At 36.4% G+C, this 12,908-nt stretch overlaps 1 long non-coding RNA gene across 3 annotated transcripts in view; it reads right to left on the reverse strand.

The window, feature by feature from the left end:
* Window positions 1-12,908, reverse strand: part of LOC123613998 (uncharacterized) — a 302,347-nt gene that overhangs the window by 288,912 nt on the left and 527 nt on the right. For all 3 annotated transcript variants that reach the window (XR_012501798.1, XR_012501797.1, XR_006721453.2), the window contains exon 2: window positions 11,647-11,740. This is a non-coding gene — a long non-coding RNA (uncharacterized LOC123613998). The remainder of the gene's footprint in view (window positions 1-11,646; window positions 11,741-12,908) is intronic.

A 12,908-nucleotide genomic window follows, 5' to 3' on the forward strand; every position in this document is an offset into this window, starting at 1 on the left:
TTTGAGCCTGTTTTTCAAGCCTTGTGTAGGATTTGTAAAGGCTCTTCTTCCATTCTACCTTCCAATGCAAAGCATGACTTCATAGAAGACTGAAAGTCTGATTTTCTGTTGACTTTTAAGCCTTTCACACAACATAAATATAAAAAGCTTTATCTGAGTTTACTTGTGCTGTCTTACTCAAGATGGATCTTAAAAATACTTTAAGAATCTCCCCCTTGTTTGTCACGTGTTAGGGTGTGTGTGAGAGTAGGAAAGGAAAAGCCAAGGATTAAGTTTGTTTATCTTAAAATTTCTAGCTTGTCGTCAATCACTTCATTTTAATGGGCTACATCATGCTCCAGTAATTGTTTTAACCCATTTCCTGCTGGCCGTACCAAACCTCCTGTGAAATCAGCTTAAATTATTTTTTCTTTGGAAACTGCTCTTCAGAAAACAAGGGAAATAAAGGTTTAAAGTGGTTATAGGAATAATTACAGCAAAATCCAACCATTTAAGTAGAGTTTGAGCTTATATTTTTCTCTACTGGCTCACAATTTTTATCGTATTTGCCATGCTAGGCACGGGGCTACGTATATTTGGCAGGATATGAAAACACCCAGATTAAATGGGTCAATCAGTTCATTAACTAATTAATTAATTAACTTCCTGCTTCATTCTTTCTCTAATTACATAGCTGTTAAGATGTATTTAGGGCAGCCAAACGTGATATACTGATCATCCTTCTCATTAGCTATTATTTCATGTCATAGAAGTTTTGTGTTGCAAAATCATACAACTATAACGTCCTTTTAAAAAGAGCCAACCCTTCCCCCATGCAAAAGAAAGGCTATAAATTTAAGACAATATAAACTTGTCAGAGCACTCCCTCTCAATTTCACACCAGGGCGTGGTGCTACACAGCTGGGGAGCCGAGCTAATAAGTGTTGAAAAATGAAAAACGCTGCTTTATGGCATCACATAAACTGGCAAAAAGAATACTTCTACCTCCACCCCAGTTTTGACAAACAAATGCCAAAATGCAGATGCTGTAAGAATGAGGCTCTGTGATATTAGACCCGTGGGACAAACACAGTGGTCTTGCGGGACTTTCTTTTTTATTGAACACTGTATGTAATAAGAAGCGGCATAACACTTACAAAATCGAATCACTTTTTGTTCCTTTTTGAACCTCAAAGGGGTCATTTCTAGGAAAGCTGTTGGAAACACTGCATAATGATCTATTTACCCAGTAGTGAAGCAGGATTACCCCTTTTACAAGGAGACTGAGCTTTCCCTGACAATACAAATGCTGAAATACAAATGCACAAATTGAGGATTTTGAGGAACATCATGTTCAACAAACATTAATCAAACAACTATACTCGGGTTCAAAGAGTGATGCTAAGTTCTCTTGTGTAATTTCGGTTGAAAACTGTAATCAGGATCCAGCTGTTTTTCTTGGGCGGGTTTGTGTCCTATCTGATGACCATTCACTCGCCCTCAATCACTCACTCGCCATGCATTCAGCACTCAATCAGCAAACACATAGAGCAAGTCTACCACATCCGAGTCACATAGGCCCACTAAGTCACAAGAATTACACCATTGTAGCAAGATGGCCCAAGCTCATCACGAGAAGAAATCCCTTCATCCAGGGGCTAGGAATCAACCTGATGGACCCAGAACAGGGTAGGCAAGGAAGGAGAGCCAAGAGGATACACTATCAGAGTACATTCCTTCCCACAGAGAAACATACTGAACTGAAGAAGACAGACAGCTCAAGAGCCTCTCTTAAGGAAGGCTTCGAGATGTCGTTGGAGTCCAGGGGCTGGCAATTTCTGATCATCATATTATAGAACTGGGATTGTCTATTCTATATATGCCTTCCCTGATTTTCCATAGCTAGAAATATATTCTCTCTCCTCTGAACTTGTTAAAATTTTATCTGTAAACTTACAGGAGTTACTTGTGTTTACCATATATTATAGACAAGTGCACCTCTTGTTTCCCTATAAAAGGTTAATTCCTAAGGGTAGGACCAAAGTCTGATACATCTTTCATTCACCAACAGTATTCAGCACAGTGCATTATGAATTTTCCATCATTTGGTTAAACAAATGTCCTCAATGGAATCAACCAATACATAATCTAATGAAGCATCAGACAATACTGACTGTAGACGTAAATAAAGACAAAAGTGTAAATACTAATTGAGGAAACCAAAAAGCATGCCTAACATTTGGGAGAAGTACCATTTGGGCAGACTAAACGATGTACCAATTAATAAGCAAGAGGATGAAATGAGGAAATTCTGATTACAGTTTTTAAAATGTGGAATTACATGAAGAAGCTACTGAAAAGTGACTTTTTCCAAATTCCCCAAAGTATCTGAACATATTTTGTAGGACACAACTGAAGGGTACAGTTACATGAGCTGAGTCGTATGTTGTTTATTTAACAAGATGCATCACCGGAGTATTTTCTTCACAAATAAATGCAAATTCTGCAAATGGCAGATAATTTGCAGGAAGAAACCTACTTCCCAGACAGTAGTATTAATCTCAGCGTTACTACTTCTGAGTTACTATTCGGTTCACCGTGACATACACTGAAATGATAAGAACAAGAAGGATTTTGGTTAATTGTAGTAGGTTCAAACTATTAAAATAGCAGATGGTTTTAAAATGTATTTTTTTTATCATCACCCTGTTGCTATACTCTGAGAGGAATCATAAGTTCTTTAAGAATACAGATTTGTCAATTATCTTTGTTTTAGTACTCAGGATATATATATATCCTTAAATACATATATATTTAAGACTCAGACGATTCACATTTGGTAAGTGGTGAATACCAGACAATTTACATTAACATGAGACATAGATATGTGAGTCATCACTGATTTTGTATCAATTACAGTGAGATTTTTTTTCCTCCACTTGAATTCAAATGATGGCCATCACAATACAACTTCACTGGACTAGGTGCAAAATAACCGAAAGGCTTAAGTGAGCTCAAGCGAATCAACTGCAAAACAGCAAAGCCTGACAAAAACACTCTCAGGGATGCAATAAAGCACTTTTTCAAACAATGCGGGAGGTGGGCAAGAAACTTCAGCAGAACAGCTTAGACTGTAGTCATGTGGGATGCAGTGACATCTTTGAGGAAAGGATTTGGTCAACCACAGGTCAAGAAAGACAATAATCATAAACAATGACAACCTCGGAGAACAACAGCCATAGCCACAAATTAAAGTTCTCTCTTCAAAGGATTTCATGTTAAGCTTCAGATCCCAAAATAATTGGCATGATTAGCATAACCTCTGAATACAAAGAACAACTCCTTTTTTTTTTAACTTGTGATACAGACCAGTATAGAAAAGGAAAAAGCATAGTTGGTTCTTTATAGTCTTATGTGCCTTTAAATTTTTTTTTTTTTTCCGGCTCATATGAATCTTTTAAATGAAATCCCTGGAGAAGCTTCTTGGATTGACCCTACTGGAAATGCCTGAGAGACCTGTGGGACACAGTTAAGAAATGGTTTCTATTGAGTACAGAGTCTGGCTGAACTTTTCATACCACACTCTGTATTTTCCTTCTTTTTTTCCTTCCTCACAAATGAACAAGTCCCCTAATGATGTTATGAGGGAAACTTGGTGCTTTACACAATATACAACCTCCAGGGGGAAAAATGCATGTACCTTGTGTTTATGACCAGGGCCATGCATGGGTCAAAATGAAATTCATGTCCTGTGTGAACTGAAATAATCAAGAGATTTCATTTGCAGTGCATTTTTATGTTTTCTGGAAGCTTGTTTTAAGACAAAGAAGATATTTATTGACAGTTCAGTCTTTTCAGTGGTCTAATGAATGGCTTAAAGACAATGACAAGATGTGAGTCTGTGTGTGTGCGCTGGAGGAAACATGGAATTTACCTTCAATACTTCCATTCTAGTGTGTCTTCCCTGAAGAAGCAACAAATTAGTGATAGCTGTTACCCCAAGTGGTTTCCAGATGTTAACCATGTGACTGAACAGAACTATTCTGACAAGAGTGGCAAGCGAGGGGAATTGTTCGGATATGGGATGATTTTAACGACCATGAAATACACTTTTTTTGTCTATCAGCTCCACCTGCACAATGTAAGAAACCTAGAAAAATAGGATACTTTTTGTGAGGAAGAGGAAGATTTAAATCTATACAGCATATGTGAATCTTTTTTTTTTTAAGAAGAAATAACTCAGTGAAGGCTGATTATTATTTACCTTTTAATATCTTAAACTTTTGTAGATTTTAAATTTTATGTTAATACTCCACAGAAAGGGATGTACATTCTTGTAGTCTGTGTTGAAATATGACAAGCCCTTTTGATGTCTTCCATAGTCTAGGTAAGCATTTGCTGTTAAATTGTTTTCAGCTTAAGTTGAACACCAATGCACTTTACATTTTTTTGTAAAGAAAAATAAATAATTCACACTTTTGCAAGTGAATGTATGCACTTTTTCTGGCTTTCATGAAATTATATTATTATTAGAAGCAAGTGCCAGCAGACTTCATGGGTGGCATTTCTCACTGGGAAGCAAGATGTGAATCAATATTTTTCTTACAGTCAACCCACTTGTCTTCATAAACAAAATATTATTAATGTTTTTCCATCTAGACTTCAATGCTAGTAAGAAGAAGAAAGTTGTTAGAAGAAAGAAAGAAACTACCCGGATAAACAGTTTTTCAAAGCCTATCACTGGTGCAAATTGAAGCAAGAAGTTGAGATTTTTGCCAGTAAAGTTTCTAAAAGCTGATGTTTAGTGGGGGGTTTTTTTAATGTAAATTATTGAGTAGGTTGCTTATTTAGCTCTTGGACTTTTCCTATTGCACAACTGCAATGAATGATGTTTTTAACGTCTTTTGTCTATTGTGCATTCTATAATAGTCATGTAAATAAAAACTAGTGAAGGGTATGGGAGAAAAATTACATGACAATTCTTCCTGCACACATGTGCACATAACACACATAAACACACACCTGCAGTCTGCCTTCAAGTGAGAATCACTGTGAAGGACTTGGCACAGTGGCAATGTTAAATAGAAGCTCTTTATTTTCATTGATTTTTTTTTAAGGCCACAGTAGGGGAGTGGGAAGTGGGAAAGACAGAAAAGGAAATGGTCAAATGTGTAAATGCTGTGCTCGTGGTGGCGATGCTTGCTGGAGGAGCAAGTAGAGGTGGCATCTGGGCTCAGTAAAGACCAGACAAAGGAAAAGAAGATAGAACTGAGTCTGAAGAATGAATAAGCAAGCAAAGGAGGGGAGAGCTACTCCTAGCTGAGAGATCAGGATGGACAAACGCAAAGGGGCACAAAGCAGCACAGCATATTTGGAGAAAACTTGGTGTTCAACATGATGAAAAAAGTAGAACAGAAGACTGGCTGTCTCCAGAAATGAACAGAAAAAATAGAGGTATGTTCCTTAAGAGTTTTTTGAAAACTGGTTTTGTAAAATCAAACTTTTATTAGGTGTAAAAACATCTTTAAAAAAAAAAAACTCTGTTAAGAATCCTTTTCTAGTCTAGGCACCGGGAATATAAAGATGGATGACTTCAAGAAGATCAAAGAAATAGACACTCATCCTGATATAAATTATGCCACATTTAATTTATCTTGTAAATTTAGACTTTGAGATGTCTATTCATATTTTCTTAAAATGAGGCATTCTCATAAAAATGACCTCATTTCCTTGTTATTGTCATGTTTAGATTTGCAAGAATCATCCTCAAGAATAGTATTTTCAAAAATAGGGTAACTATCTCAAAAGTGTACAAGACAGTCTTTGGAATGTGGAAAGAAGATATTAAAACTTGTTTATATCTTATTTTTATTCTAAGCTTTTAAATGTCTACTTTTATTTATGTTTTGTATGCATATAATATATTACTAAATAATGTATCCATCTAATGTATAAATAAATATACATATATAAGAGATGTGCTAAACACTTTTTACTGCTGGAGCTTATAATGGAAAAATTGGGGAGACAGTCTTTATAGATGTCAACTATTTCTCTCCTCACAACTCAGCTGGATGATACGGGAGCTGGTACCAGGTGAATAGTGACGCTTTGGTTTAGCTGAGGATATAAAGCACAGGGCTTCACATAGGCCTTGCTTGTATGTTGCTTTCAAAAATTTAAAAGCAAGGAGGAGGGTAGTCACACCTGAGATCCACTCATTTCTAGGGAGTCCTTTGGCTGGTTTAGAAAACCTCCAATGTGCATTCAAGATGGTATATGCCAGGGTAGGGGGGTGGTGTTGGCCACTGGAGAAGTCTGTGGCTCTAAGCTGGATCTTAAAGGAGACCACGAACTTCTCCTATTCATCACCACCATCTATTTAATAGCCTTGTGATAGGACAACATCCTATCTTCATGCACTGGCTGACCTCTGTGCTCTAATCACACTGGCTGCATTTTAAGCAACTGGCCTTGGTGGACTATGGCTCGCTCTTTCCCTCGCCTTATGACCTAGTTCTTCGTTCACTCAGGGTCACGTCCTAGTTTCGCCTGATTCTCACTACATGATTTCTCAACAATGAGCTTTATGTTTTTCAAAAAATTCTCCTTCCCAAGTGAAGCTGAACTGGTCCTAATATCGCGACCCTGACCCTTGTCTGGTTTTCTCCAAGTCTGGCCTGTCCGCCTCTCTGGCTCTCTCTGGCTACTGCCAGCATGACCAATGACAGGTAGATGTCTGAACAGGTGTAGTTTCTCTCTTCCTGTATGCAGTTTCTTCAAAATATAATTCAAAATTGTAATTCAATTGTGACAAGTAATATTTACAATACTGTTCCAGGTATTTCAGGAAGATACAAAAATAAGTAAAAATAGGTCTTGCACTTAAGGAAACTACAGTTTAGTAGATCACAGGGCTAGCAGGAAAAGTATTTAAACTTAAGTTTCGTATTTCAAAGCCACTGCACCTTCTACCAGAACACCGACAATTTTGTCTAAATTAGTTTGGAATAATGTGTGGGTTTGTGGATTAACAACACTATTTACCAAAGACATTTCTTTTCGCTTATATTTTGAATAATCACTGCTTTAAACTCCTATTTTATCACTTGTATCCATTTACCTATTGTGATAGGAAGCACATAGCATAAAATTTACTATCTTAAACATTGTTAAGTGTACAGTTCAGAAGTGTTAAGTGTGTAATAGGGAAGAACAAATCTGACTCCATATTGGATCTATTTCTTTTACTTTAATCTTTGTATTCTATTGCTTTTGTTACAAATTAAGAATGCTGCCTATAGCCTGAAATATTCAGGATAGCCCATTCTCAAGGCTTTGTCTGATATTTAAGGGTACAACACTTTTCCATTCATATAAAGATAAAAATTTGAAGAACACAGAATAGCATTTGTCTTGTTGGAGCTTTGCAGGAAAATCATGGCCTGACCTGCGTAGACAGCTGCAGGAACAAAGGATTCTGACATGGAGAAGTTTGCAACAAATAACTACACCCTTTCTCCTTTTAGTATAAGAGAAACCTGAATTCTAACTCAGGGAAGATGGTTCTTTGGGACACTAGTTCACCATGTCCTCAGTGAGATGGCGTTCTGATTAAAGTCACTAGCCCTTGTCCCAACGACTCATCTCTTGATTTATTGGCCTGTAGTGTGGCGAGCAGTGAGAGCTTGGATTCAGCAACACGTATAGTCACATTGTTTTGAAACAGATCTAAAGAATTTTTTTTTCCTTTTAAATCTGAAACCCTGCACTCATTAAACAACAACTCTTCTTTTCTGCCTTGCCCCAGACCCCAGTAACCACCGTTCTACTTTTTGTCTCTATGAATTTGACTACTCTAAGTACCTCATAGAGGTGGAATCATACAGTATGTGTCCTCTTGTGACTGGCTTATTTCACTTAGCATAATGTCCTCAAGGTTCACTCATATTGTAGCATGTGGCGGGATTTCCTTCCTTTTTAAGACTGAATAATATTCTATTGTATTGCATAACACACTTTGTCTAGTCATTCATCTCTTGATGGACATTTGGGCTGCTTCCATCTCTTGACTATTTTGAATAGTACTACTATAAACATAATGCAAACATCTCTTCAAGACTTTGCTTTCAATTATTTTGAATATATACACTTGCATCTATTTTTAACCTATACAAAGAAAACTTTCTCATAAAGACTTACATTTTGCCAGCATTTTATAATAAAAAATTCTCTGAAAGGATAATAGACAAAGGAATAGTATTTGCCTTTAGAATATGAATTAAGGAGAATTTTACAAAGTTTATTTTCTTAATAAAATACAGGTATGACAATAGAAAATCCTTTATAATACCTTTATATAAAATATTTTCATCAGTCAATGACATAGATAAATAGACAGTTGGAAAGAAAAAAATAGTTCACTTCAAAATAAATTGCACTTATTTTTTAAATTGCGAAGATTGATTTCATATGATCTGATTATCTTTTTAAAAGATTCTTTTTAACTCTCTTTTTCCTTGGTTTTTCAAAACCACCAGGAAAAGAGTAGAAAGAAAAAGTAAAGGTGCTAAAATCATCCAGACAAGAAAGGAGGAGAATTATATTTGCTAATATTTCTGATACTACTAAAAAGGAGTTTGTGCAGTATAATTAACAGTTTTGAGCATAATTAAACGTCAGAGGCATATTTATAAAAATGGGAAGTGTAACACAGTTAAAGTCTTTCATGATCCTAGAATCATGGAATTTGAGAAACTGGTCCAAAGAGACTTGATGGCCTGTTTAATGTTATACAGCTTCTGACTCCTGAAGCTGAAACAGTAACTCCTCACTATCATTTCAATATTCTGCTCATTGTATGCTGTTATAATTACGTACATGTTTCATCTTCTCTTATATGAATGTGACAGGATAGAATTGTTCAGACTGTATTGATAGAGAAATTACTCTTTTGGCTTTTCGTACTTTTTTTTATTAGATGTATGCAATGTAATACAAAAAGTAAGCCCTCAGCCCTCAGCCCTCAGTCCTCAGCCCATGGGAAGGCTGAAAGACTGAGTCTTCCCTGCCCTCAAGGGAACAGGATCTGGTTAAGAGTTGCTAATAATTCTTGCTCTGAATTTGAAGAACCATCAAGATCTGTTATAGAAGACCAAAGAATGGGGCCTAAAGTACCCAGACAACACAAAGATCTATGGAGAGTCCCAAGACTAATGTGAGGACTTAGAGGAAGTTGACTAAGAAGTTTTTCCAGAAAGCAGCTTGGGAATGCGAGAACTGGTCATGGGACGTGCTCAAAAGGGAGAAAAACCTTTTCCTACAGAAGATTCACGTGACAATGCAAAGCACATTTTTCCAGTGTCCAGTCACATACACTGACCACCCAGCCTATGTTTAAGGGAGAAATTTCCACTGTCCTTACCAAGAGTGTGCACATTGCTTTGGTGTGAATCACTCTGACTGTTTGGTTTTTGTTGTTGTTTTCTGTTTTGTTTTATTTTGCTTTAATTGTGTATAGTTGATTTACCATGATGTGTTAGTTTCTGGTGTACAGCATAGTGATTCAGTTATTCATATTCTTTTTCATTATAGGTTATTACAAGCTATTGAATATAGTTCCTTCTGCTATATAGTAAGACCTTGTTGTTTATCTATTTTACATTTAGTAGTTTGTATCTGCTAATCCCAAACTCCTAATTTATCCTCCCCACAACTGCCTGTTAATAGTCCAACAGGAGTGATAACTGCCCATGCTCCAAGATTATATTTAGTCTGTATCTGAGTAACTCATGTGTCATCTCCCACCCCCCATACTGCCTCAGCCTAGCTCATGATGCCCCAGGTGACCCATCTGCTCTAAAAAGACCCCATCTATGCCATGCAAATCTAGTAGGAGTAGTGGGTTGAAGTAGGAGGCCTCCTCACACCTGTATCTAGGATTGAGCTGAAAAAACTTCAGGTCCCTAGAACCAAGGAAATGACAATACTGAAGTTCATAACTTCTTATCACTATTCCTTTCTAAAGAGTTTAGCTTTACTGCTTCCTAAGAATTCAGGACCTTTAAGTTTTTTCTAGTTTTCCTTTCATAAATGGACAAGGGGAAGGTATAAAGGAACCTACTTTGTCAATTTATAAAATTTTTACAATTACTTAATACTGAGACATTTAATCCAACGTGTATGTATTATTTATGTAATATGTGTTTCTCTGTCCCTTTGAGTAATGCAACAGATAAATACCAACCAATGGAGGGGGTAAGATTTGACACTCCAGACTGAGGAAAACAACACATTTAAAATTGCATATTGTCTGTATGGATAAAGTGACTTCATTTAATTGCAATCATCTGAAAGTACCAAATACACAACTCTACGTGCCTAATCTTTCAGTCATTTCCTTAAAGCCAACAAGTGCGCCCTAGAGGATTTCTAAACTCATAGTGGCACAGCAAACTAAACTCTGATACCATTTATATCTTTAGCCCCCAATAGGAATTAAAACACTGCAAAAAAAAAAAAAAACAAAACAAAAAACAAGGAGAGGTATTTTTGCTTTTATTTTGTTTACTTGCTTTTCTTAGTTTAGACACTTCGGTTACCAAAAGGGAGTGTGCCAACAATGGGCATCTAGACTGGCTGAAAGGAAATGAGTTAAGAACAACAAAAAAATTAAGAGATACACAGAGTAAAAGAATGAATGAATAAAAATCTTCCAAAGATGACTCTTACCCCAAGTTCAAAAGGGCAAAAGATTCACCATAAAAGAAGCAAACAACCAGCCTGAAACCTGATTACATTTCAAAGTAACACATGAAAGGAACTCATGTTGAAAGATAGAAAACAAAGTTACAGGAAAGGAACAAAACATTTTTGTTCAATAGTTTGCCTACCAGATGGCATTTCTAAATATAGTAATCTAAAACCTTCTGTTTGTTCTATAAATAAAGATGAAAGGAATAGCAACAATACCTAAGCATTGAAATCACTGGGAATAAAGGAGTACGTTGATTAGGTTTGGAAGAATCTGGCTTATTCCAATAATGATCCTAAATCTGGAAAGGCTCAAGTTCTAGTTGAAACTCAGAATCCCAATCTTCAGTTACTGCCTGTTTACCTGCTCAAATTGGTGCTCATTCAAGGTGGAGGAGCGACCCAAGAATTAACACCAGGAATCTTGGGAACTCTGAAGAAACACAGGAACTCCTAATCAATAGAGACTCTAAAGGGCTATAGCCTAAATCGCAGAAGGATTTTTTTCCCTAAAATAAAATAGTTGGAACATACCCTAAGTTTTGTGAGCTAATGTGTAAATGTGTGTAACAGTAAAGGACCTGGACTCTAGAATCAGAAAGGACCAACATGTGAGTCCAGGCTCTAAAATGACTGGCAGTATGACCTCACACCATACTCTGAGCTTAACTGGCAAAAACGGATAATGTTAGCACAGAGCTTCATGGGAATTTATTCATGACAGTGCTTGACACCTAGTAAGTCCCAGTGAGTTTCAGCTGATTTATTTATTATTATTATTATCAATAATAATCATAACTGTTAAATAATTATGTTTCTGATTTTTTGCTGTCTCAAAAGCATGAGGTAGTACACAAAAAGGTTTTTTTCTGGCAGTAAATGGAGTTCTGAAAGTAGCAGAACTCAAAGCCTTACCTGGCCTATCTCCAGTGGTCTCTCCTCCTGCATCACTGCCTTCTTCTCACTTGGCTCTTGGAAGTTATCAAGAATTGACATGAGGAAGGCGGATCTAGAAACAGAAATATTTCTTGAGAATGGGCTATCAGAGCTCAGCCCACCCCAGACTGTCTTCTCTTATGATTTCATCCTCAGTACCAGCAGCTGAAGATCTAGAGGCTTTAGTGAAATGACTCAGAGTTCCTTTTTGCTACGGTTAACTAATGGTATGTAGGGCCATTCCCATAGACAGCACTGGTATAATACTGTGATAGCATAGAGTTTATCTTGGCAACTGACCTGTGATGATAAACAGTCTAGTCACCTGGGAATAGGGTGATTAAGTTTTATGAGCTAGTTCCTCCTTTATAAGCTGATTATTCAACTTGGTCCCTTTTTCCTTTTTTGTAACAATTATCAAATTGTAAAAATGATAAGTTTATTAAATTTTCAATTAAAAATAAAAGTATAAACAAGCAAGAAATAAAATAACAAACGAATTGAACAAATAAAAGATAAGTTCTAGTTGCTTAAATAGAGCACATGCTGCAAAGAATGGAAAGCTGGTGTTTAATGGCACTTTAAGTTCTGCTGGGTTGTTTGTTGAATTTTACCAGGAATGAGTCACTTGCTGGGGCTATAGCCCTCAGTATTAAAATATGTCTACAGTCAGGTCTGTATATAGAAAGTAATCCTTTTTTTCTGTATTTTTTAAATTGTGATAAAACATACATAACAAATTTTTTACCATTTTAACCATTTTAAAGTTTCAGTGGCATTATGTACATTCACAATGTTGTGTAAACAACATCACTATTTCCAGAAATTTTTCATCATCCCAAACAGAAACTCGGCACGCATTGAACTATATCTTCCCATTCCAGGTTCCCCTAACTAAGCCCTTGGTAACCACTACTCTACTCTGTCTTTATGAATTTGTGTATTCTAGATTACCTCACGTAGGTGTAATGATAAAATATCTGTCTTTTGTGTCTGGCTTATCTTCAAGGTCCATCTATGCTGTAGCAAGTATCAGAATTTCATTCCATTTTAAGGCTGAATAATAGCCCACTGTTTATTTTCCATTCATCCATCCATGGGCATGTGGGTTGTCTCCGCCTTTCAGCAATTGTGAGTAACACCACTAAAAATACTAGTGTACACGTAACTGAGTCCCTGCTTTCATTTCTTTTCTTTACGCACCTAGGAGCAGAATTGCTAGATTACATGGTAATTCTGTA

Source organism: Camelus bactrianus, chromosome 23, assembly GCF_048773025.1.
Source record: "Camelus bactrianus isolate YW-2024 breed Bactrian camel chromosome 23, ASM4877302v1, whole genome shotgun sequence".
In the NCBI taxonomy this organism is placed as follows: Eukaryota; Metazoa; Chordata; class Mammalia; order Artiodactyla; family Camelidae; genus Camelus; species Camelus bactrianus.